We start from the raw sequence: 25,443 nt of genomic DNA, 5'->3' as shown, positions 1-25,443 counted from the left end.
TTACACCTTTCCACTCAAGAGGACTTTCGCTAAGACAGTACTTGTGGAATTGGCGCAGTGATATTTGGAAGCCCATAGAGGGCTATGGTGAAAAAGGAAATATCCTCAGATGAAATCTGGATAGAAGCTTTCTGAGAAACTGCTCTGTGATGTGTCCCTTCCACTCACAGAGTTACATGTGTATTTCGTGCATCTCTGAGCTAGCCTTATTTCTGTGGAATCTGAGAACAGATATTTAGGATCCCTTTGAAGACTATAGGGCCAAAGGGAATATCCTCCGAAAAAAAAGAGAAAGAAGCTTTCTGAGAAACTTCTTTGTGTTCTGTGAAATCATCTCACAGAGTTACAGCTTTCCCCTCAAGAAGCCTTTCCCTAAGACAGTTCTTGTGGAATTCGCAAAGTGATATTTGGAAGCCCATAGAGGGCTAGGGTGAAAAAGGAAATATCCTCAGATGAAATCTGGAAAGAAGCTTTCTGAGAAACTCATCTGTGATGTGTGACATCCACTCACAGAGTTACATCTGTATTTCGTGGATCTCTTTGCTAGCCTTATTTCTGTGGAATCTGAGAACATATATTTCGGATACCTTTGAAGACTATAGGGCCAAAAGCAATATCCTCCGATAACAAAGAGAAAGAAGCTTTCTGAGAAACTTCTTTATATTCTGTGAAATGATCACACGGAGTTACAGCTTTCCCATCCAGAAACCGTTCAATAAGACAGTTTTTCTGGAATTGACAAAGTGATATTTGGAAGCCCATAGAGGGCTATGGTGAAAAAGGAAATATCCTCAGATGAAATCTGGAAGGAAGCTTTCTGAGAAACTGCTCTGTGATGTGTGACTTTCACTCAGAGAGTTACATCTGTATTTCGTGGATCTCTTTGCTAGCCTTATTTCTGTGGAATCTGCGAACAGATATTTCGGAACCCGTTGAAGACTATAGGGCCAAAGGAAATATCCTCCGATAACAAAGAGAAAGAATCTTTCTGAGAATCTTCTTTGTGTTCTGTGAAATCATCTCACAGAGTTACAGCTTCACCTCAAGAAGCCTTTCGCTAAGACAGTTCTTGTGGAATTGGCAAAGTGACATTTGGAAGCCCATAGAGGGCTATGGTGAAAAAGGCAATATCCTCCGATGAAATCTGGAAAGAAGCTTTCTGAGAAACTGCTTAGTGTTCTGTTATTTCATCTCACAGAATTTTATCTGTATTTCGTGGATCTCTTTGCTAGCCTTATTTCTGTGGTATCAGAAAACAGATATTTCGGATCCTTTTGATGACTATAGGGCCAAAGGAAATATCCTCTGATAACAAAGAGAAAGAAGCTTTCTGAGAAACTGCTCTCTGATGTGTCCCTTCCACTCACAGAGTTACATGTGTATTTCGTGCATCTCTGAGCTAGCCTTATTTCTGTGGAATCTGAGAACAGATATTTCGGATCCCTTTTAAGCCTATAGGGCCAAAGGAAATATCCGCCGAAAACAAAGAGAAAGAAGGTTTCTGAGAAACTTCTTTGTGTTCTGTGAAATCATCTCACAGAGTTACAGCTTTCCCCTCAAGAAGCCTTTCGCTAAGACAGTTCTTGTGGAATTGGCAAAGTGATATTTGGAAGACCATAGAGGGCTATGGTGAAAAAGGAAATATCCTCAGATGAAATCTGGAAAGAAGCTTTCTGAGAAACTGCTTAGTGTTCTGTTAATTCATCTCACGGAGTTACATCCGTATTTCGGGTATCTCTTTCCTAGCCTTATTTCTTTGGAATCTGAGAACAGACACTTCGGATCCCTTTTAACACTACAGGGCCAAAGGAAATATCCTCCGATAACAAAGAGAAAGAAGCTTTCTGAGAAACTACTTTGTTATCTGTGACATCATCTCACAGAGTTACACCTTTCCCCTCAAGATGCCTTTCGCTAAGACAGTTCTTGTGGAATTGGCAAAGTGATATTTGGAAGCCCAAAAAGGGCTCTTGTGAAAAAGGAAATATCCTCAGATGGAATCTGGAAAGAAGTTTTCTGAGAAACTGCTAAGTGTTCTGTTAATTCAACTCACAGAGTTACATCTGTATTTCGTGGATCTCTTTGCTAGCCTTATTTCTGTGGAATCTGAGAACAGATATTTCGGATCCCTTTGAAGACTATAGTGCTAAAGGAAATATCCTCTGATAACAAAGGGAAAGAAGCTTTCAGAGAAACTTCTTTGTTCTGTGAAATCATCTCACAGAGTTACAGTTTTCCTCTCAAGAAGCCTTTCGCTAAGACAGTTCTTGTGGAATTGGCAAAGTGATATTTGGAAGCCCATAGAGGGCTATGGTGAAAAAGGAAATATCCTCAGATGAAATCAGGAAGGAAGCTTTCTGAGAAACTGCTCTGTGATGTGTGACTTTCACTTACAGAGTTACATCTGTATTTCGTGGATCTCTTTGCTAGCCTTATTTCTGTGGAATCTGCGAACAGATATTTCGGATCCCTTTGAAGACTATAGGGTCAAAGGAAATATCCTCCGATAACAAAGAGAAAGAATCTTTCTGAGAAACTTCTTTGTGTCCTGTGAAATCATCTCACAGAGTTACAGCTTCACCTCATGAAGCCTTTCGCTAAGACAGTTCTTGTGGAATTGGCAAAGTGACATTTGGAAGCCCATAGAGGGCTATGGTGAGAAAGGAAATATCCTCAGATGAAACCTGGAAAGAAGCTTTCTGAGAAACTGCTTAGTGTTCTGTTAATTCATCTCACAGAGTTAAGTCTGTATTTCGTGGATCTCTTTGCTAGCCTTATTTCTGTGGTATCAGAAAACAGATATTTCGGATCCTTTTGATGACTATAGGGCCAAAGGAAATATCCTCTGATAACAAAGAGAAAGAAGCTTTCTGAGAAACTTCTTTGTGTTCTGTGAAATCGTCTCACAGAGTTACACCTTTCCACTCAAGAGGACTTTCGCTAAGACAGTACTTGTGGAATTGGTGCGGTGATATTTGGAAGCCCATAGAGGGCTATGGTGAAAAAGGAAATATCCTCAGATGAAATCTGGAAAGAAGCTTTCTGAGAAACTGCTCTGTGATGTGTCCCTTCCACTCACAGAGTTACATGTGTATTTCGTGCATCTCTGAGCTAGCCTTATTTCTGTGGAATCTGAGAACAGATATTTCGGATCCCTTTGAAGACTATAGGGCCAAAGGGAATATCCTCCGAAAACAAAGAGAAAGAAGCTTTCTGAGAAACTTCTTTGTGTTCTGTGAAATCATCTCACAGAGTTACAGCTTTCCCCTCAAGAAGCCTTTCCCTAAGACAGTTCTTGTGGAATTCGCAAAGTGATATTTGGAAGCCCATAGAGGGCTAGGGTGAAAAAGGAAATATCCTCAGATGAAATTAGGAAAGAAGCTTTCTGAGAAACTCATCTGTGATGTGTGACATCCACTCACAGAGTTACATCTGTATTTCGTGGATCTCTTTGCTAGCCTTATTTCTGTGGAATCTGAGAACATATATTTCGGATACCTTTGAAGACTATAGGGCCAAAGGAAATATCCTCCGATAACAAAGAGAAAGAAGCTTTCTGTGAAACTTCTTTGTGTTCTGTGAAATCATCTCACAGAGTAACAGCTTTCTCCTCAAGAAGCCTTTCGCTAAGACAGTTCTTGTGGAATTGGCAAAGTGATATTTGGAAGCCATTAGAGGACTATGGTGAAAAAGGAAATATCCTCAGATGAAATCTGGAAAGAAGCTTTTTGAGAAACTGCTTAGTGATCTGTTAATTCATCTCACAGAGTTACATCTGTATTTCTTGGATCTCTTTGCTAGCCTTATTTCTGTGAAATCTGAGAACAGATATTTCGGATCCCTTTGAAGACTATAGGGTCAAAGGAAATATCCTCCGATAACAAGAGAAAGAAGCTGTCTGAGAAACTTCTTTGTGTTCTGTGAAATCATCTCACAGAGTTACAGCTTTCACCTCAAGAAGCCTTTCCCTAAGACAGTTCTTGTGGAATTGGCAAAGTGATATTTGGAAGACCATAGAGGGGTGTGGTGAAAAAGGAAATATCCTCAGATGAAATCTGGAAGGAAGCTTTCTGAGAAACTGCTCTGTGATGTGTGACTTTCACTCACAGAGTTACATCTGTATTTCGTGGATCTCTTTGCTAGCCTTATTTCTGTGGAATCTGAGAACAGATATTTCGGATCCCTTTGAAGAGTATAGGGCCAAAGGAAATATCCTCAGATAACAAAGAGAAAGAAGCTTTCTGAGAAACTTCTTTGTGTTCTCTGAAATCATCTCACAGAGTTACAGCTTTCCCCTCAAGAAGCCTTTCGCTAAGACAGTTCTTGTGGAATTGGCAAAGTGACATTTGGAAGCCCATAGATGGATATGGTGAAAAAGGAAATATCCTCAGATGAATCCTGGAAAGAAGCTTTCTGAGAAACTGCTTAGTGTTCTGTTAATTCATCTCACAGAGTTAAGTCTGTATTTCGTGGATCTCTTTGCTAGCCTTATTTCTGTGGAATCTGAGAACAGATATTTCGGATCCCTTTGAAGACTATAGGGCCAAAGAAAATATCCTCCGATAACAAAGAGAAAGAAGCTTTCTGAGAAACTTCTTTGTGTTCTGTTAAATCATCTCACAGTGTTATAGCTTTCCCCTCAAGAAGCCTTTCGCTAAGACAGTTCTTGTGGAATTGGCAAAGTGATATTTGGAAGCCCATAGAGGGCTATTTTGAAAAAGAAGATATCCTCAGATGAAATCTGGTAAGAATCTTTCTGAGAAACTGATCTGTGATGTGTGACTTCCACTCACAGAGTTACGACTGTATTTCGTGGAACTCTTTGCTAACCTTATTTCTGTGGAATCGGAGAAGGGATATTTCGGATCCCTTTGAAGATTATAGGGCCAAAGAAATATCCTCCGATAACAAAGAGAAAGAAGCTTTCTGAGAAACTTCTTTGTGTTCTGTGAAATCATCACACAGAGTTACAGCTTTCCCCTCAAGAAGCCTTTCGCTAAGACAGTTCTTGTGGAATTGGCAAAGTGATATTTGGAAGCCCTTAGAGGGCTATGGTGAAAAACGAAATATCCTCAGTTGAAATCTGGAAAGAAGCTTTCTGAGAAACTGCTCTGTGATGTGTGACTTTCACTCACAGAGTTACATCTGTATTTCGTGGATCTCTTTGCTAGCCTTATTTCTGTGGAATCTGAGAAGAGATATTTCGGATCCCTTTGAAGAGTATAGGGCCAAAGGAAATATCCTCCGATAACAAAGAGAAAGAATCTTTCTGATAAACTTCTTTGTTCTGTGAAATCATCTCACAGAGTTATAGCTTTCCCCTCAAGAGGCCTTTCCCTAAGACAGTTCTTGTGGAATTGGCAAAGTGATATTTGGAAGCCCATAGAGGGCTATGGTGAAAAAGGAAATATCCTCAGATGAAATCCGGAGAGAAGCTTTCTGAGAAACTGCTCTGTGATGTGTGACTTTCACTCACAGAGTTACATGTGTATTTCGTGGATCTCTTTGCTAGCCTTATTTCTGTGGAATCTGAAAACAGATATTTCGGATACCTTTGAAGACTATAGGGCCAAAGGAAATATCCTCCGATAACAAAGAGAAAGAAGCTTTCAGAGAAACTTCTTTGTGTTCTGTGAAATCATCTCACAGAGTTACAGCTTTCCCCTCAAGAAGCCTTTCGCTGGGAGAGTTCTTGTGGAATTGGCAAAGTGACATTTGGAAGCCCATAGAGGGCTATGGTGAAAAAGGAAATATCCTCAGATGAAATCTGGAAAGAAGCTTTCTGAGAAACTGCTTAGTGTTCTGTTAATTCATCCCACAGAGTTACATCTGTATTTCGTGGATCTCTTTGCTAGCCTTATTTCTGTGGAATCTGAGGACAGATATTTCGAATTCCTTTGAAGACTATAGGGCCAAAGGAAATATACTCCGGTAACAAAGGGAAAGAAGCTTTCTGAGAAACTTCGTTGTGTTCTGTTAAATCATCTCACAGTGTTACAGCTTTCCCCTCAAGAAGCCTTTCGCTAAGACAGTTCTTGTGGAATTGGCAAAGTGATATTTGGAAGCCCCTAGAGGGCTATGGTGAAAAAGGAGATATCCTCAGATGGAATCTGGAAAGAATCTTTCTGAGGAACTGATCTGTGATGTGTGACTTCCACTCACAGAGTTACAACTGTATTTCGTGGATGTCTTTGCTAGCCTTATTTCTGTGAAATCGGAGAACGGATATTTCGGTCCCTTTGAAGACTATAGGGCCAAAGGAAATATCCTGTGATAACAAAGAGAAAGAAGCTTTCTGAGAAACTTCTTTGTGTTCTGTGAAATCATCACACAGAGTTACAGCTTTCCCCTCAAGAAGCCTTTCGCTAGGACAGTTCTTGTGGAATTGGCAAAGTGATATTTGGAAGCCCATAGAGGGCTATGGTGAAAAACGAAATATCCTCAGATGAAATCTGGAAAGAAGCTTTCTGAGAAACTGCTCTGTGATGTGTAACGTCCACTCACAGAGTTACATCTGTATTTCGTGGATCTCTTTGCTAGCCTTATTTCTGTGGAAACTGAGAACAGATATTTCGGTTCACTTAGAACACTTTAGGGCCAAAGGAAATATCCTCCGATAACAAAGAGAAAGAAGCTTTCTGAGAAACTTCTTTGTGTTCTGTGAAATCATCTCACAGAGTTACAGCTTTCCCCTCAAGAAGCCTTTCGCTAAGACAGCTCTTGTGGAATTGGCAAAGTGATATTTGGAAGCCCATAGAGGGCTATGGTGAAAAAGGAAATATCCTCAGATGAAATCTGGAAAGAAGCTTTCTGAGAAACTGCTTAGTGTTCTGTTAATTCACCTCACAGAGTTACATCTGTATTTCTTGGATCTCTTTGCTAGCCTTATTTCTGTGGAATCTGAGAACAGATATTTCGGATCCCTTTGAAGACTATAGGGTCAAAGGAAATATCCTCCGATAACAAGAGAAAGAAGCTGTCTGAGAAACTTCTTTGTGTTCTGTGAAATCATCTCACAGAGTTACAGCTTTCACCTCAAGAAGCCTTTCCCTAAGACAGTTCTTGTGGAATTGGCAAAGTGATATTTGGAAGACCATAGAGGGGTGTGGTGAAAAAGGAAATATCCTCAGATGAAATCTGGAAGGAAGCTTTCTGAGAAACTGCTCTGTGATGTGTGACTTTCACTCACAGAGTTACATCTGTATTTCGTGGATCTCTTTGCTTGCCTTATTTCTGTGGAATCTGAGAATAGATATTTCGGATCCCTTTGAAGAGTATAGGGCCAAAGGAAATATCCTCAGATAACAAAGAGAAAGAAGCTTTCTGAGAAACTTCTTTGTGTTCTGTGAAATCATCTCACAGAGTTACAGCTTTCCCCTCAAGAAGCCTTTCGCTAAGACAGTTCTTGTGGAATTGGCAAAGTGACATTTGGAAGCCCATAGATGGATACGGTGAAAAAGGAAATATCCTCAGATGAAACCTGGAAAGAAGCTTTCTGAGAAACTGCTTAGTGTTCTGTTAATTCATCTCACAGAGTTAAGTCTGTATTTCGTGGATCTCTTTGCTAGCCTTATTTCTGTGGAATCTGAGAACAGATATTTCGGATCCCTTTGAAGACTATAGGGCCAAAGAAAATATCCTCCGATAACAAAGAGAAAGAAGATTTCTGAGAAACTTCTTTGTGTTCTGTTAAATCATCTCACAGTGTTACAGCTTTCCCCTCAAGAAGCCTTTCGCTAAGACAGTTCTTGTGGAATTGGCAAAGTGATATTTGGAAGCCCATAGAGGGCTATTTTGAAAAAGGAGATATCCTCAGATGAAATCTGGAAAGAATCTTTCTGAGAAACTGATCTGTGATGTGTGACTTCCACTCACAGAGTTACAACTGTATTTCGTGGATCTCTTTGCTAGCCTTATTTCTGTGGAATCTGAGGACAGATATTTCGAATTCCTTTGAAGACTATAGGGCCAAAGGAAATATACTCCGATAACAAAGAGAAAGAAGCTTTCTGAGAAACTTCGTTGTGTTCTGTTAAATCATCTCACAGTGTTACAGCTTTCCCCTCAAGAAGCCTTTCGCTAAGACAGTTCTTGTGGAATTGGCAAAGTGATATTTGGAAGCCCCTAGAGGGCTATGGTGAAAAAGGAGATATCCTCAGATGGAATCTGGAAAGAATCTTTCTGAGGAACTGATCTGTGATGTGTGACTTCCACTCACAGAGTTACAACTGTATTTCGTGGATCTCTTTGCTAGCCTTATTTCTGTGGAATCTGAGAACAGATATTTCGGTTCCCTTTGAACACTTTAGGGCCAAAGGAAATATCCTCCGATAACAAAGAGAAAGAAGCTTTCTGCGAAACTTCTTTGTGTTCTGTGAAATCATCTCACAGAGAAACAGCTTTCCCCTCAAGAAGTCTTTCGCTAAGACAGTTCTTGTGGAATTGGCAAAGTGATATTTGGAAGACCTTAGAGGGCTATGGTGAAAAAGGAAATATCCTCAGATGAAATCTGGAAAGAAGCTTTCTGAGAAACTGCTCTGTGATGTGTCCCTTCCACTCACAGAGTTACATGTGTATTTCGTGCATCTCTGAGCTAGCCTTATTTCTGTGGAATCTGAGAACAGATATTTCGGATCCCTTTGAAGACTGTAGGGCCAAAGGGAATATCCTCCGAAAACAAAGAGAAAGAAGCTTTCTGAGAAACTTCTTTGTGTTCTGTGAAATCATCTCACAGAGTTACAGCTTTCCCCTCAAGAAGCCTTTCCCTAAGACAGTTCTTGTGGAATTCGCAAAGTGATATTTGGAAGCCCATAGAGGGCTAGGGTGAAAAAGGAAATATCCTCAGATGAAATCTGGAAAGAAGCTTTCTGAGAAACTCATCTGTGATGTGTGACATCCACTCACAGAGTTACATCTGTATTTCGTGGATCTCTTTGCTAGCCTTATTTCTGTGGAATCTGAGAACATATATTTCGGATACCTTTGAAGACTATAGGGCCAAAGGAAATATCCTCCGATAACAAAGAGAAAGAAGCTTTCTGTGAAACTTCTTTGTGTTCTGTGAAATCATCTCACAGAGTAACAGCTTTCTCCTCAAGAAGCCTTTCGCTAAGACAGTTCTTGTGGAATTGGCAAAGTGACATTTGGAAGCCCATAGATGGATATGGTGAAAAAGGAAATATCCTCAGATGAATCCTGGAAAGAAGCTTTCTGAGAAACTGCTTAGTGTTCTGTTAATTCATCTCACAGAGTTAAGTCTGTATTTCGTGGATCTCTTTGCTAGCCTTATTTCTGTGGAATCTGAGAACAGATATTTCGGATCCCTTTGAAGACTATAGGGCCAAAGAAAATATCCTCCGATAACAAAGAGAAAGAAGCTTTCTGAGAAACTTCTTTGTGTTCTGTTAAATCATCTCACAGTGTTATAGCTTTCCCCTCAAGAAGCCTTTCGCTAAGACAGTTCTTGTGGAATTGGCAAAGTGATATTTGGAAGCCCATAGAGGGCTATTTTGAAAAAGGAGATATCCTCAGATGAAATCTGGTAAGAATCTTTCTGAGAAACTGATCTGTGATGTGTGACTTCCACTCACAGAGTTACGACTGTATTTCGTGGAACTCTTTGCTAACCTTATTTCTGTGGAATCGGAGAAGGGATATTTCTGATCCCTTTGAAGATTATAGGGCCAAAGAAATATCCTCCGATAACAAAGAGAAAGAAGCTTTCTGAGAAACTTCTTTGTGTTCTGTGAAATCATCACACAGAGTTACAGCTTTCCCCTCAAGAAGCCTTTCGCTAAGACAGTTCTTGTGGAATTGCCAAAGTGATATTTGGAAGCCCTTAGAGGGCTATGGTGAAAAACGAAATATCCTCAGTTGAAATCTGGAAAGAAGCTTTCTGAGAAACTGCTCTGTGATGTGTGACTTTCACTCACAGAGTTACATCTGTATTTCGTGGATCTCTTTGCTAGCCTTATTTCTGTGGAATCTGAGAAGAGATATTTCGGATCCCTTTGAAGACTATAGGGCCAAAGGAAATATCCTCCGATAACAAAGAGAAAGAAGCTTTCTGATAAACTTCTTTGTTCTGTGAAATCATCTCACAGAGTTATAGCTTTCCCCTCAAGAGGCCTTTCCCTAAGACAGTTCTTGTGGAATTGGCAAAGTGATATTTGGAAGCCCATAGAGGGCTATGGTGAAAAAGGAAATATCCTCAGATGAAATCCGGAGAGAAGCTTTCTGAGAAACTGCTCTGTGATGTGTGACTTTCACTCACAGAGTTACATGTGTATTTCGTGGATCTCTTTGCTAGCCTTATTTCTGTGGAATCTGAAAACAGATATTTCGGATACCTTTGAAGACTATAGGGCCAAAGGAAATATCCTCCGATAACAAAGAGAAAGAAGCTTTCAGAGAAACTTCTTTGTGTTCTGTGAAATCATCTCACAGAGTTACAGCTTTCCCCTCAAGAAGCCTTTCGCTGGGAGAGTTCTTGTGGAATTGGCAAAGTGACATTTGGAAGCCCATAGAGGGCTATGGTGAAAAAGGAAATATCCTCAGATGAAATCTGGAAAGAAGCTTTCTGAGAAACTGCTTAGTGTTCTGTTAATTCATCCCACAGAGTTACATCTGTATTTCGTGGATCTCTTTGCTAGCCTTATTTCTGTGGAATCTGAGGACAGATATTTCGAATTCCTTTGAAGACTATAGGGCCAAAGGAAATATACTCCGATAACAAAGAGAAAGAAGCTTTCTGAGAAACTTCGTTGTGTTCTGTTAAATCATCTCACAGTGTTACAGCTTTCCCCTCAAGAAGCCTTTCGCTAAGACAGTTCTTGTGGAATTGGCAAAGTGATATTTGGAAGCCCCTAGAGGGCTATGGTGAAAAAGGACATACCCTCAGATGGAATCTGGAAAGAATCTTTCTGAGGAACTGATCTGTGATGTGTGACTTCCACTCACAGAGTTACAACTGTATTTCGTGGATGTCTTTGCTAGCCTTATTTCTGTGAAATCGGAGAACGGATATTTCGGTCCCTTTGAAGACTATAGGGCCAAAGGAAATATCCTGTGATAACAAAGAGAAAGAAGCTTTCTGAGAAACTTCTTTGTGTTCTGTGAAATCATCACACAGAGTTACAGCTTTCCCCTCAAGAAGCCTTTCGCTAGGACAGTTCTTGTGGAATTGGCAAAGTGATATTTGGAAGCCCATAGAGGGCTATGGTGAAAAACGAAATATCCTCAGATGAAATCTGGAAAGAAGCTTTCTGAGAAACTGCTCTGTGATGTGTAACGTCCACTCACAGAGTTACATCTGTATTTCGTGGATCTCTTTGCTAGCCTTATTTCTGTGGAATCTGAGAACAGATATTTCGGTTCACTTAGAACACTTTAGGGCCAAAGGAAATATCCTCCGATAACAAAGAGAAAGAAGCTTTCTGAGAAACTTCTTTGTGTTCTGTGAAATCATCTCACAGAGTTACAGCTTTCCCCTCAAGAAGCCTTTCGCTAAGACAGTTCTTGTGGAATTGGCAAAGTGATATTTGGAAGCCCATAGAGGGCTATGGTGAAAAAGGAAATATCCTCAGATGAAATCTGGAAAGAAGCTTTCTGAGAAACTGCTTAGTGTTCTGTTAATTCACCTCACAGAGTTACATCTGTATTTCTTGGATCTCTTTTTTTTCTTATTTCTGTGGAATCTGAGAACAGATATTTCGGATCCCTTTGAAGACTATAGGGTCAAAGGAAATATCCTCCGATAACAAGAGAAAGAAGCTGTCTGAGAAACTTCTTTGTGTTCTGTGAAATCATCTCACAGAGTTACAGCTTTCACCTCAAGAAGCCTTTCCCTAAGACAGTTCTTGTGGAATTGGCAAAGTGATATTTGGAAGACCATAGAGGGGTGTGGTGAAAAAGGAAATATCCTCAGATGAAATCTGGAAGGAAGCTTTCTGAGAAACTGCTCTGTGATGTGTGACTTTCACTCACAGAGTTACATCTGTATTTCGTGGATCTCTTTGCTTGCCTTATTTCTGTGGAATCTGAGAACAGATATTTCGGATCCCTTTGAAGAGTATAGGGCCAAAGGAAATATCCTCAGATAACAAAGAGAAAGAAGCTTTCTGAGAAACTTCTTTGTGTTCTGTGAAATCATCTCACAGAGTTACAGCTTTCCCCTCAAGAAGCCTTTCGCTAAGACAGGTCTTGTGGAATTGGCAAAGTGACATTTGGAAGCCCATAGATGGATATGGTGAAAAAGGAAATATCCTCAGATGAAACCTGGAAAGAAGCTTTCTGAGAAACTGCTTAGTGTTCTGTTAATTCATCTCACAGAGTTAAGTCTGTATTTCGTGGATCTCTTTGCTAGCCTTATTTCTGTGGAATCTGAGAACAGATATTTCGGATCCCTTTGAAGACTATAGGGCCAAAGAAAATATCCTCCGATAACAAAGAGAAAGAAGCTTTCTGAGAAACTTCTTTGTGTTCTGTTAAATCATCTCACAGTGTTACAGCTTTCCCCTCAAGAAGACTTTCGCTAAGACAGTTCTTGTGGAATTGGCAAAGTGATATTTGGAAGCCCATAGAGGGCTATTTTGAAAAAGGAGATATCCTCAGATGAAATCTGGAAAGAATCTTTCTGAGAAACTGATCTGTGATGTGTGACTTCCACTCACAGAGTTACGACTGTATTTCGTGGAACTCTTTGCTAACCTTATTTCTGTGGAATCGGAGAAGGGATATTTCGGATCCCTTTGAAGATTATAGGGCCAAAGAAATATCCTCCGATAACAAAGAGAAAGAAGCTTTCTGAGAAACTTCTTTGTGTTCTGTGAAATCATCACACAGAGTTACAGCTTTCCCCTCAAGAAGCCTTTCGCTAAGACAGTTCTTGTGGAATTGGCAAAGTGATATTTGGAAGCCCTTAGAGGGCTATGGTGAAAAACGAAATATCCTCAGTTGAAATCTGGAAAGAAGCTTTCTGAGAAACTGCTCTGTGATGTGTGACTTTCACTCACAGAGTTACATCTGTATTTCGTGGATCTCTTTGCTAGCCTTATTTCTGTGGAATCTGAGAAGAGATATTTCGGATCCCTTTGAAGAGTATAGGGCCAAAGGAAATATCCTCCGATAACAAAGAGAAAGAAGCTTTCTGAGAAACTTCTTTGTTCTGTGAAATCATCTCACAGAGTTATAGCTTTCCCCTCAAGAGGCCTTTCCCTAAGACAGTTCTTGTGGAATTGGCAAAGTGATATTTGGAAGCCCATAGAGGGCTATGGTGAAAAAGGAAATATCCTCAGATGAAATCCGGAGAGAAGCTTTCTGAGAAACTGCTCTGTGATGTGTGACTTTCACTCACAGAGTTACATGTGTATTTCGTGGATCTCTTTGCTAGCCTTATTGTTGTGGAATCTGAGAAGAGATATTTCGGATCCCTTTGAAGACTATAGGGCCAAAGGAAATATCCTCCGATAAAAAAGAGAAAGAAGCTTTCAGAGAAACTTCTTTGTGTTCTGTGAAATCATCTCACAGAGTTACAGCTTTCCCCTCAAGAAGCCTTTCGCTGGGAGAGTTCTTGTGGAATTGGCAAAGTGACATTTGGAAGCCCATAGAGGGCTATGGTGAAAAAGGAAATCTCCTCAGATGAAATCTGGAAAGATGCTTTCTGAGAAACTGCTTAGTGTTCTGTTAATTCATCCCACAGAGTTACATCTGTATTTCGTGGATCTCTTTGCTAGCCTTATTTCTGTGGAATCTGAGGACAGATATTTCGAATTCCTTTGAAGACTATAGGGCCAAAGGAAATATACTCTGATAACAAAGAGAAAGAAGCTTTCTGAGAAACTTCGTTGTGTTCTGTTAAATCATCTCACAGTGTTACAGCTTTCCCCTCAAGAAGCCTTTCGCTAAGACAGTTCTTGTGGAATTGGCAAAGTGATATTTGGAAGCCCCTAGAGGGCTATGGTGAAAAAGGAGATATCCTCAGATGGAATCTGGAAAGAATCTTTCTGAGGAACTGATCTGTGATGTGTGACTTCCACTCACAGAGTTACAACTGTATTTCGTGGATCTCTTTGCTAGCCTTATTTCTGTGGAATCTGAGAACAGATATTTCGGTTCCCTTTGAACACTTTAGGGCCAAAGGAAATATCCTCCGATAACAAAGAGAAAGAAGCTTTCTGCGAAACTTCTTTGTGTTCTGTGAAATCATCTCACAGAGAAACAGCTTTCCCCTCAAGAAGTCTTTCGCTAAGACAGTTCTTGTGGAATTGGCAAAGTGATATTTGGAAGACCTTAGAGGGCTATGGTGAAAAAGGAAATATCCTCAGATGAAATCTGGAAAGAAGCTTTCTGAGAAACTGCTCTGTGATGTGTCCCTTCCACTCACAGAGTTACATGTGTATTTCGTGCATCTCTGAGCTAGCCTTATTTCTGTGGAATCTGAGAACAGATATTTCGGATCCCTTTTAAGACTATAGGGCCAAAGGGAATATCCTCCGAAAACAAAGAGAAAGAAGCTTTCTGAGAAACTTCTTTGTGTTCTGTGAAATCATCTCACAGAGTTACAGCTTTCCCCTCAAGAAGCCTTTCCCTAAGACAGTTCTTGTGGAATTCGCAAAGTGATATTTGGAAGCCCATAGAGGGCTAGGGTGAAAAAGGAAATATCCTCAGATGAAATCTGGAAAGAAGCTTTCTGAGAAACTCATCTGTGATGTGTGACATCCACTCACAGAGTTACATCTGTATTTCGTGGATCTCTTTGCTAGCCTTATTTCTGTGGAATCTGAGAACATATATTTCGGATACCTTTGAAGACTATAGGGCCAAAGGAAATATCCTCCGATAACAAAGAGAAAGAAGCTTTCTGTGAAACTTCTTTGTGTTCTGTGAAATCATCTCACAGAGTAACAGCTTTCTCCTCAAGAAGCCTTTCGCTAAGACAGTTCTTGTGGAATTGGCAAAGTGATATTTGGAAGCCATTAGAGGACTATGGTGAAAAAGGAAATATCCTCAGATGAAATCTGGAAAGAAGCTTTTTGAGAAACTGCTTAGTGATCTGTTAATTCATCTCACAGAGTTACATCTGTATTTCTTGGATCTCTTTGCTAGCCTTATTTCTGTGGAATCTGAGAACAGATATTTCGGATCCCTTTGAAGAGTATAGGGCCAAAGGAAATATCCTCAGATAACAAAGAGAAAGAAGCTTTCTGAGAAACTTCTTTGTGTTCTCTGAAATCATCTCACAGAGTTACAGCTTTCCCCTCAAGAAGCCTTTCGCTAAGACAGTTCTTGTGGAATTGGCAAAGTGACATTTGGAAGCCCATAGATGGATATGGTGAAAAAGGAAATATCCTCAGATGAATCCTGGAAAGAAGCTTTCTGAGAAACTGCTTAGTGTTCTGTTAATTCATCTCACAGAGTTAAGTCTGTATTTCGTGGATCTCTTTGCTAGCCTTATTTCTGTGGAATCTGAGAACAGATATTTCGGATCCCTTTGAAGACTATAGGGCCAAAGAAAATATCCTCCGATAACAAAGAGAAAGAAGCTTTCTGAGAAACTTCTTTGTGTTCTGTTAAATCATCTCACAGTGTTATAGCTTTCCCCTCAAGAAGCCTTTCGCTAAGACAGTTCTTGTGGAATTGGCAAAGTGATATTTGGAAGCCCATAGAGGGCTATTTTGAAAAAGGAGATATCCTCAGATGAAATCTGGTAAGAATCTTTCTGAGAAACTGATCTGTGATGTGTGACTTCCACTCACAGAGTTACGACTGTATTTCGTGGAACTCTTTCCTAACCTTATTTCTGTGGAATCGGAGAAGGGATATTTCGGATGCCTTTGAAGATTATAGGGCCAAAGAAATATCCTCCGATAACAAAGAGAAAGAAGCTTTCTGAGAAACTTCTTTGTGTTCTGTGAAATCATCACACAGAGTTACAGCTTTCCCCTCAAGAAGCCTTTCGCTAAGACAGTTCTTGTGGAATTGGCAAAGTGATATTTGGAAGCCCTTAGAGGGCTATGGTGAAAAACGAAATATCCTCAGTTGAAATCTGGAAAGAAGCTTTCTGAGAAACTGCTCTGTGATGTGTGACTTTCACTCACAGAGTTACATCTGTATTTCGTGGATCTCTTTGCTAGCCTTATTTCTGTGGAATCTGAGAAGAGATATTTCGGATCCCTTTGAAGACTATAGGGCCAAAGGAAATATCCTCCGATAACAAAGAGAAAGAAGCTTTCTGATAAACTTCTTTGTTCTGTGAAATCATCTCACAGAGTTATAGCTTTCCCCTCAAGAGGCCTTTCCCTAAGACAGTTCTTGTGGAATTGGCAAAGTGATATTTGGAAGCCCATAGAGGGCTATGGTGAAAAAGGAAATATCCTCAGATGAAATCCGGAGAGAAGCTTTCTGAGAAACTGCTCTGTGATGTGTGACTTTCACTCACAGAGTTACATGTGTATTTCGTGGATCTCTTTGCTAGCCTTATTTCTGTGGAATCTGAAAACAGATATTTCGGATACCTTTGAAGACTATAGGGCCAAAGGAAATATCCTCCGATAACAAAGAGAAAGAAGCTTTCAGAGAAACTTCTTTGTGTTCTGTGAAATCATCTCACAGAGTTACAGCTTTCCCCTCAAGAAGCCTTTCGCTGGGAGAGTTCTTGTGGAATTGGCAAAGTGACATTTGGAAGCCCATAGAGGGCTATGGTGAAAAAGGAAATATCCTCAGATGAAATCTGGAAAGAAGCTTTCTGAGAAACTGCTTAGTGTTCTGTTAATTCATCCCACAGAGTTACATCTGTATTTCGTGGATCTCTTTGCTAGCCTTATTTCTGTGGAATCTGAGGACAGATATTTCGAATTCCTTTGAAGACTATAGGGACAAAGGAAATATACTCCGATAACAAAGAGAAAGAAGCTTTCTGAGAAACTTCGTTGTGTTCTGTTAAATCATCTCACAGTGTTACAGCTTTCCCCTCAAGAAGCCTTTCGCTAAGACAGTTCTTGTGGAATTGGCAAAGTGATATTTGGAAGCCCCTAGAGGGCTATGGTGAAAAAGGACATATCCTCAGATGGAATCTGGAAAGAATCTTTCTGAGGAACTGATCTGTGATGTGTGACTTCCACTCACAGAGTTACAACTGTATTTCGTGGATGTCTTTGCTAGCCTTATTTCTGTGAAATCGGAGAACGGATATTTCGGTCCCTTTGAAGACTATAGGGCCAAAGGAAATATCCTGTGATAACAAAGAGAAAGAAGCTTTCTGAGAAACTTCTTTGTGTTCTGTGAAATCATCACACAGAGTTACAGCTTTCCCCTCAAGAAGCCTTTCGCTAGGACAGTTCTTGTGGAATTGGCAAAGTGATATTTGGAAGCCCATAGAGGGCTATGGTGAAAAACGAAATATCCTCAGATGAAATCTGGAAAGAAGCTTTCTGAGAAACTGCTCTGTGATGTGTAACGTCCACTCACAGAGTTACATCTGTATTTCGTGGATCTCTTTGCTAGCCTTATTTCTGTGGAATCTGAGAACAGATATTTCGGTTCACTTAGAACACTTTAGAGCCAAAGGAAATATCCTCCGATAACAAAGAGAAAGAAGCTTTCTGAGAAACTTCTTTGTGTTCTGTGAAATCATCTCACAGAGTTACAGCTTTCCCCTCAAGAAGCCTTTCGCTAAGACAGTTCTTGTGGAATTGGCAAAGTGATATTTGGAAGCCCATAGAGGGCTATGGTGAAAAAGGAAATATCCTCAGATGAAATCTGGAAAGAAGCTTTCTGAGAAACTGCTTAGTGTTCTGTTAATTCACCTCACAGAGTTACATCTGTATTTCTTGGATCTCTTTGCTAGCCTTATTTCTGTGGAATCTGAGAACAGATATTTCGGATCCCTTTGAAGACTATAGGGTCAAAGGAAATATCCTCCGATAACAAGAGAAAGAAGCTGTCTGAGAAACTTCTTTGTGTTCTGTGAAATCATCTCACAGAGTTACAGCTTTCACCTCAAGAAGCCTTTCCCTAAGACAGTTCTTGTGGAATTGGCAAAGTGATATTTGGAAGACCATAGAGGGGTGTGGTGAAAAAGGAAATATCCTCAGATGAAATCCGGAGAGAAGCTTTCTGAGAAACTGCTCTGTGATGTGTGACTTTCACTCACAGAGTTACATGTGTATTTCGTGGATCTCTTTGCTAGCCTTATTTCTGTGGAATCTGAAAACAGATATTTCGGATACCTTTGAAGACTATAGGGCCAAAGGAAATATCCTCCGATAAAAAAGAGAAAGAAGCTTTCAGAGAAACTTCTTTGTGTTCTGTGAAATCATCTCACAGAGTTACAGCTTTCCCCTCAAGAAGCCTTTCGCTGGGAGAGTTCTTGTGGAATTGGCAAAGTGACATTTGGAAGCCCATAGAGGGCTATGGTGAAAAAGGAAATATCCTCAGATGAAATCTGGAAAGATGCTTTCTGAGAAACTGCTTAGTGTTCTGTTAATTCATCCCACAGAGTTACATCTGTATTTCGTGGATCTCTTTGCTAGCCTTATTTCTGTGGAATCTGAGGACAGATATTTCGAATTCCTTTGAAGACTATAGGGCCAAAGGAAATATACTCCGATAACAAAGAGAAAGAAGCTTTCTGAGAAACTTCGTTGTGTTCTGTTAAATCATCTCACAGTGTTACAGCTTTCCCCTCAAGAAGCCTTTCGCTAAGACAGTTCTTGTGGAATTGGCAAAGTGATATTTGGAAGCCCCTAGAGGGCTATGGTGAAAAAGGAGATATCCTCAGATGGAATCTGGAAAGAATCTTTCTGAGGAACTGATCTGTGATGTGTGACTTCCACTCACAGAGTTACAACTGTATTTCCTGGATCTCTTTGCTAGCCTTATTTCTGTGGAATCTGAGAACAGATATTTCGGTTCCCTTTGAACACTTTAGGGCCAAAGGAAATATCCTCCGATAACAAAGAGAAAGAAGCTTTCTGCGAAACTCCTTTGTGTTCTGTGAAATCATCTCACAGAGAAACAGCTTTCCCCTCAAGAAGTCTTTCGCTAAGACAGTTCTTGTGGAATTGGCCAAGTGATATTTGGAAGACCTTAGAGGGCTATGGTGAAAAAGGAAATATCCTCAGATGAAATCTGGAAAGAAGTTTTCTGAGAAACTGCTCTTTGATGTGTGACTTCCACTCACAGAGTTACATCTGTATTTCGTGGATCTCTTTGCTAGCCTTATTTCTGTGGAATCTGAGAACAGATATTTCGGATCCCTTTGAAGACTATAGGGCCAAAGGAAATATCCTCCGATAACAAGAGAAAGAAGGTTTCTGAGAAACTTCTTTGTGTTCTGTGAAATCATCTCACAGAGGTACAGCTTTCCCCTCAAGAAGCCTTTCGCTAGGACAGTTCTTGTGGAATTGACAAAGTGATATTTGGAAGCCATTAGAGGGATATGGTGAAAAAGGAAATATCCTCACATGAAATCTGGAAAGAAGCTTTCTGAGAAACTGCTTAGTGTTCTGTTAATTCACCTCACAGAGTTACATCTGTATTTCTTGGATCTCTTTGCTAGCCTTATTTCTGTGGAATCTGAGAACAGATATTTCGGATCCCTTTGAAGACTATAGGGCCAAAGGAAATATCCTCCGATAACAAGAGAAAGAAGCTTTCTGAGAAACTTCTTTGTGTTCTGTGAAATCATCTCACAGAGTTACAGCTTACCCCTCAAGAAGACTTTCCCTAAGACAGTTCTTGTGGAATTGGCAAAGTGATATTTGGAAGCCCATAGAGGGCTATGGTGAAAAAGGAAATATCCTCAGATGAAATCTGGAAGGAAGCTTTATGAGAAACTTCTCTGTGATGTGTGACTTTCACTCACAGAGTTACATGTGTATCTCATGGATCTCTTTGCTAGCCTTATTTCTCTGGAATCTGAAAACAGATATTTCGGATCCCTTTGAAGACTATAGGGCCAAAGGAAATATCCTCCGATAACAAAGAGAAAGAAGCTTTCTGAGAAACTTCTTTGTGTTCTGTGAAATCATCTCACAGAGTTACAGCTTTCCCCTCAAGAAGCCTTTCGCTAAGACAGTTCTTGTGGAATTGGCAAAGTGACATTTGGAAGCCCATAGAGGGCTATGGTGAAAAAGGAAATATCCTCAGATGAAATCTGGAAAGAAGATTTCTGAGAAACTGCTTAGTGTTCTGTTAATTCATCTCATAGAGTTACATCTGTATTTCGTGGATTTCTTTGCTAGCCTTATTTCTGTGGAATCTGAGAACAGATATTTCGAATCCCTTTGAAGACTATAGGGCCAAAGGAAATATCCTCCGATAACAAAGAGAAAGAAGCTTTCTGAGAAACTTCTTTGTGTTCTTTTAAATCTTCTCACAGTGTTACAGCTTTCCCCTCAAGAAGCCTTTCGCTAAGACAGTTCTTGTGGAATTGGCAAAGTGATATTTGGAAGCCCATAGAGAGCTATGGTGAAAAAGGAGATATCCTCAGATGGAATCTGGAAAGAATCTTTCTGAGGAACTGATCTGTGATGTGTGACTTCCACTCACAGAGTTACAACTGTATTTCGTGGATCTCTTTGCTAGCCTTATTTCTGTGAAATCGGAGAACGGATATTTCGGTCCCTTTGAAGACTATAGGGCCAAAGGAAATATCCTCTGATAACAAAGAGAAAGAAGCTTTCAGAGAAACTTCTTTGTGTTCTGTGAAATCATCACACAGAGTTACAGCTTTCCCCTCAAGAAGCCTTTCGCTAAGACAGTTCTTGTGGAATTGGCAAAGTGATATTTGGAAGCCCATAGAGGGCTATGGTGAAAAACGAAATATCCTCAGATGAAATCTGGAAAGAAGCTTTCTGAGAAACTGCTCTGTGATGTGTGACTTTCACTCACAGAGTTACATCTGTATTTCGTGGATCTCTTTGCTAGCCTTATTTCTGTGGAATCGGAGAACAGATATTTCAGATCCCTTTGAAGACTATAGGGCCAAAGGAAATATCCTCTGATAACAAAGAGAAAGAAGGTTTCTGAGAAACTTCTTTGTGTTCTGTGAAATCATCTTACAGAGTTACAGCTTTCCCCTCAAAAAGCCTTTCGCTAAGACAGTTCTTGTGGAATTGTCAAAGAGATATTTGGAAGCCCATAGAGGGCTAAGGTGAAAAAGGAAATATCCTCAGATGAAATCTGGAAAGAAGCTTTCTGAGAAACTGCTCTGTGATGTGTCACTTCCACTGACAGTGTTACATCTGTATTTCGTGGATCTCTGTGCTAGACTTATTTCTGTGGAATCTGAGAACAGATATTTTGGATCCCCTTGAAGACTATAGGGCCAAAGGAAATATCCTCCGATAACAAAGAGAATGAAGCTTTCTGAGAAACTTCTTTGGGTTCTGTGAAATCAACTCACAGAGTTACAGCTTTCCCCTCAAGAAGCCTTTCACTAAGACAGTTCTTATGGAATTGGCAAAGTGATATTTGGAAGCCCTTAGAGGGCTATGTTGAAAAAGGAGATATCCTCAGATGAAATATGGAAAGAATCTTTCTGAGAAACTGCTCTGTGATCTGTGACTTCCACTCACAGAGTTACATCTGTATTTCGTGGATCTCTTTGCTAACCTTATTTCTGTGGAATGGGAGAACAGATATTTCGGATCCCTTTGAAGACTATAGGGCCAAAGGAAATATCCTCCGATAACAAAGAGAAAGAACCTTTCTGAGAAACTTCTTTGTGTTCTGTGAAATCATCTCACAGAGTTACAGCTTTCCCCTCAAGAAGCCTTTCGCTAAGACAGTTCTTGTGGAATTGGCAAAGTGATATTTGGAAGCCCATAGAGGGCTATGGTGAAAAAGGAAATATCCTCAGATGAAATCTGGAAGGAAGCTTTCTGAGAAACTGCTCTGTGATGTGTGAATTTCACTCAGAGAGTTACATCTGTATTTCGTGGATCTCTTTGCTAGCCTTATTTCTGTGGAAACTGAGAACAGATATTTCGGATCCCTTTGAAGACTATACGGCCAAAGGAAATATACTCCGATAACAAAGAGAAAGAAGCTTTCTGAGAAACTTCTTTGTGTTCTGTGAAATCATCTCAAAGAGTTACAGCTTCCCCTCAAGAAGCCTTTCGCTAAGACAGTTCTTGTGGAATTTGCAAACTGACATTTGGAAGCCCATAGAGGGCTATAGTGAAAAAGGAAATATCCTCAGATGAAATCTGGAAAGAAGCTTTCTGAGAAACTGCTTAGTGTTCTGTTAATTCATCTTACAGAGTTCCATCTGTATTTCGTGGATCTCTTTGCTTGCCTTATTGCTGTGGAATCTGAGAACAGATATTTCGGATCCCCTTGCAGACTATAGGTCCAAAGGAAATATCCTCCGATAACAAAGAGAAAGCATCTTTCTGAGAAACTTCTTTGTGTTCTGTGAAATCATCTGAGAGAGTTACAGCTTTCCCCTCAAGAAGCCTTTCGCTAAGACAGTTCGTGTGGATTTGGCAAAGTGATATTTGAAAGCCCATAGAGGGCTATGGTGAAAAAGGAAATATCCTCAGATGAAATCTGGAAAGAAGCTTTCTGAGAAACTGCTCTGTGATGTGTGACTTCCACTCACAGAGTTACATCTGTATTTCGTGGATCTCTTTGCTAGACTTATTTCTGTGGAATCTGAGAACAGATATTTCGGATCCCTTTGAAAACTATAGGGCCAAAGGAAATATCCTCCGATAACAAAGAGAAAGAAGCTTTCTGAGAAACTTCTTTGTGTTCTGTGAAATCATCTCACAGAGTTACAGCATTCCCCTCAAGAAGCCTTTCACTAAGACAGTTCTTGTGGTATTGGCAAAGTGATATTTGGAAGCCCATAGAGAGCTATGGTGAAAAAGGAGATATCCTCAGATGGAATCTGGAAAGAATCTTTCTGAGGAACTGATCTGTGATGTGTGACTTCCACTCACAGAGTTACAACAGTATTTCGTGGATCTCTTTGCTAGCCTTATTTCTGTGAAATCGGAGAACGGATATTTCGGTCCCTTTGAAGACTATAGGGCCAAAGGAAATATCCTCTGATAACAAAGAGAAAGAAGCTTTCTGAGAAACTTCTTTGTGTTCTGTGAAATCATCTCACAGAGTTACAGCTTTCCCCTCAAGAAGCCTTTCGGTAAGACAGTTCTTGTGGAATTGGCAAAGTGATATTTGGAAGCCCATAGAGGGCTATGGTGAAAAAGGAAATATCCTCAGATGAAATGCGGAAGGAAGCTTTCTGAGAAACTGCTCTGTGATGTGTGACTTTCAATCAGAGAGTTACATCTGTATTTCGTGGATCTCTTTGCTAGCCTTATTTATGTGGAATCTGAGAACAGATATTTCAGATCCCTTTGAAGACTATAGGGCCAAAGGAAATATCCTCCGATAACAAAGAGAAAGAAGCTTTCTGAGAAACTTCTTTGTGTTCTGTGAAATCATCTCACAGAGTTACAGCTTTCCCCTCAAGAAGCCTTTCGCTAAGACAGTTCTTGTGGAATTGGCAAAGTGATATTTGGAAGCCCATAGAGGTCTATGGTGAAAAAGGAAATATCCTCAGATGAATTCTGGAAAGAAGCTTTCTGAGAAACTGCTCTGTGATGTGTGACTTCCACTCACAGAGTTACATCTGTATTTCGTGGATCTCTTTGCTAGCCTTATTTCTGTGGAATCTGAGAACAGATATTTCGGATCCCTTTGAAGACTATAGGGCCAAAGGAAATATCCTCCGACAAGAAAGAGAAAGATGCTTTCTGAGAAACTTCTTTGTATTCTGTGAAATCATCTCAAAGAGTTACAGCTTTCCCCTCAGGAAGCCTTTCGCTAATACAGTTCTTGTGGAATTGGCAAAGTGATTTTTGGAAGCCCTTAGAGGGCTATGGTGAAAAAGGAAATATCCTCAGATGAAATCTGGGAAGAAGCTTTCAGAGAAACTGCTTATTGTTCTGTTAATTCATCTCACAGAGTTACATCTGGATTTCGTGGATCTCTTCGCAACCTTATTTCTGTGGAATCTGAGAACAGATATTTCGGATCCCTTTGAAGACAATAAGGCCAAAGGAAATATCCTCCGATAACAAAGAGAATTAAGCTTTCTGAGAAACTTCTTTGTCTTCTGTGAAATCATGTCACAGAGTTACAGCTTTCCCCTCAAGAAGCCTTTCGCTAAGACACTTCTTGTGGAATTGTCAAAGTGATATTTGGAAGCCCATAGAGGGCTATGGTGAAAAAGGAAATTTCCTCAGATGAAATCTGGAAGGAAGCTTTCTGAGAAACTGCTCTGTGATGTGTCATGTCCACTCACTGAGTTACATCTGTATTTCGTGGATCTCTTTGCTAGCCTTATTTCAGTGGAATGTGAGAACAGATACTTCGGTTCCCTTTGAACACCTTAGGGCCAAAGGAAATATCCTCCGATAACAAAGAGAAAGAAACTTTCTGAGAAACTTCTTTGTGTTCTGTGAAATCATCTCACAGAATAACAGCTTTCCCCTCAAGAAGCCTTTCGCTAAGACAGTTCTTGTGGAATTGTCAAAGTGATATTTAGAAGCCTTTAGAGGGCTATGGTGGAAAAGGAAATATCCTCAGATGAAATCTAAAAAGAAGCTTTCTGAGAAACAGCTCTTTCATGTGTGACTTCCACTCACAGAATTTCATCTGTATTTCGTGGATGTTTTTGCTAGCCTTATTTCTGTGGAATCTGAGAACAGATATTTCGGATCCCTTTGAAGACTATAGGGCCAAAGGAAACATCCTCCGATAACAAGAGAAAGAAGCTTTCTGAGAAACTTCTTTGTGTTCTGTGAAATCATCTCAGAGAGTTACAACTTTCCCCTCAAGAAGCCTTTCGCTAAGACAGTTCTTGTGGAATTGGCAAAGTGATATTTGGAAGCCCACAGAGGGCTGTGGTGAAAAAGGAAATATCCTCAGATGAATTCTGGAAAGAAGCTTTCTGAGAAACTGCTCTGTGATGTGTGACTTCCACTCACAGAGTTACATCTGTATTTCGTGGATCTCTTTGCTGGCCTTATTTCTGTGGAATCTGAGAACAGATATTTCGTTTCCCTTTGAAGACTATAGGGCCAAAGGAAATATCCTCCGACAACAAAGAGAGAGAAGCTTTCTAAGAAACTTCTTTGTATTCTGTGAAATTATCTCACAGAGTTACAGCTTTCCCCTCAAGAAGCCTTTCGCTAAGACAGTTCTTGTGGAATTGGCAAAATGATATTTGGAAGCCCATAGAGGGCTATGGTGGAAAAGGAAATATCCTCAGATGAAATCTGGGAAGAAGCTTTCTGAGAAACTGTTCTGTGACGTGTGACTTTCACTCACAGAGTTACATCTGTATTTCGTGGATCTCTTTGCTAGCCTTATTTCTGTGGAATTTGAGAAGAGATATTTCGGATCCCTTTGAAGACTATAGGGCCA

This window comes from Macaca nemestrina, chromosome X (assembly GCF_043159975.1).
Source record: "Macaca nemestrina isolate mMacNem1 chromosome X, mMacNem.hap1, whole genome shotgun sequence".
In the NCBI taxonomy this organism is placed as follows: domain Eukaryota; kingdom Metazoa; phylum Chordata; class Mammalia; order Primates; family Cercopithecidae; genus Macaca; species Macaca nemestrina.
This window is presented reverse-complemented; position numbering follows the sequence as displayed.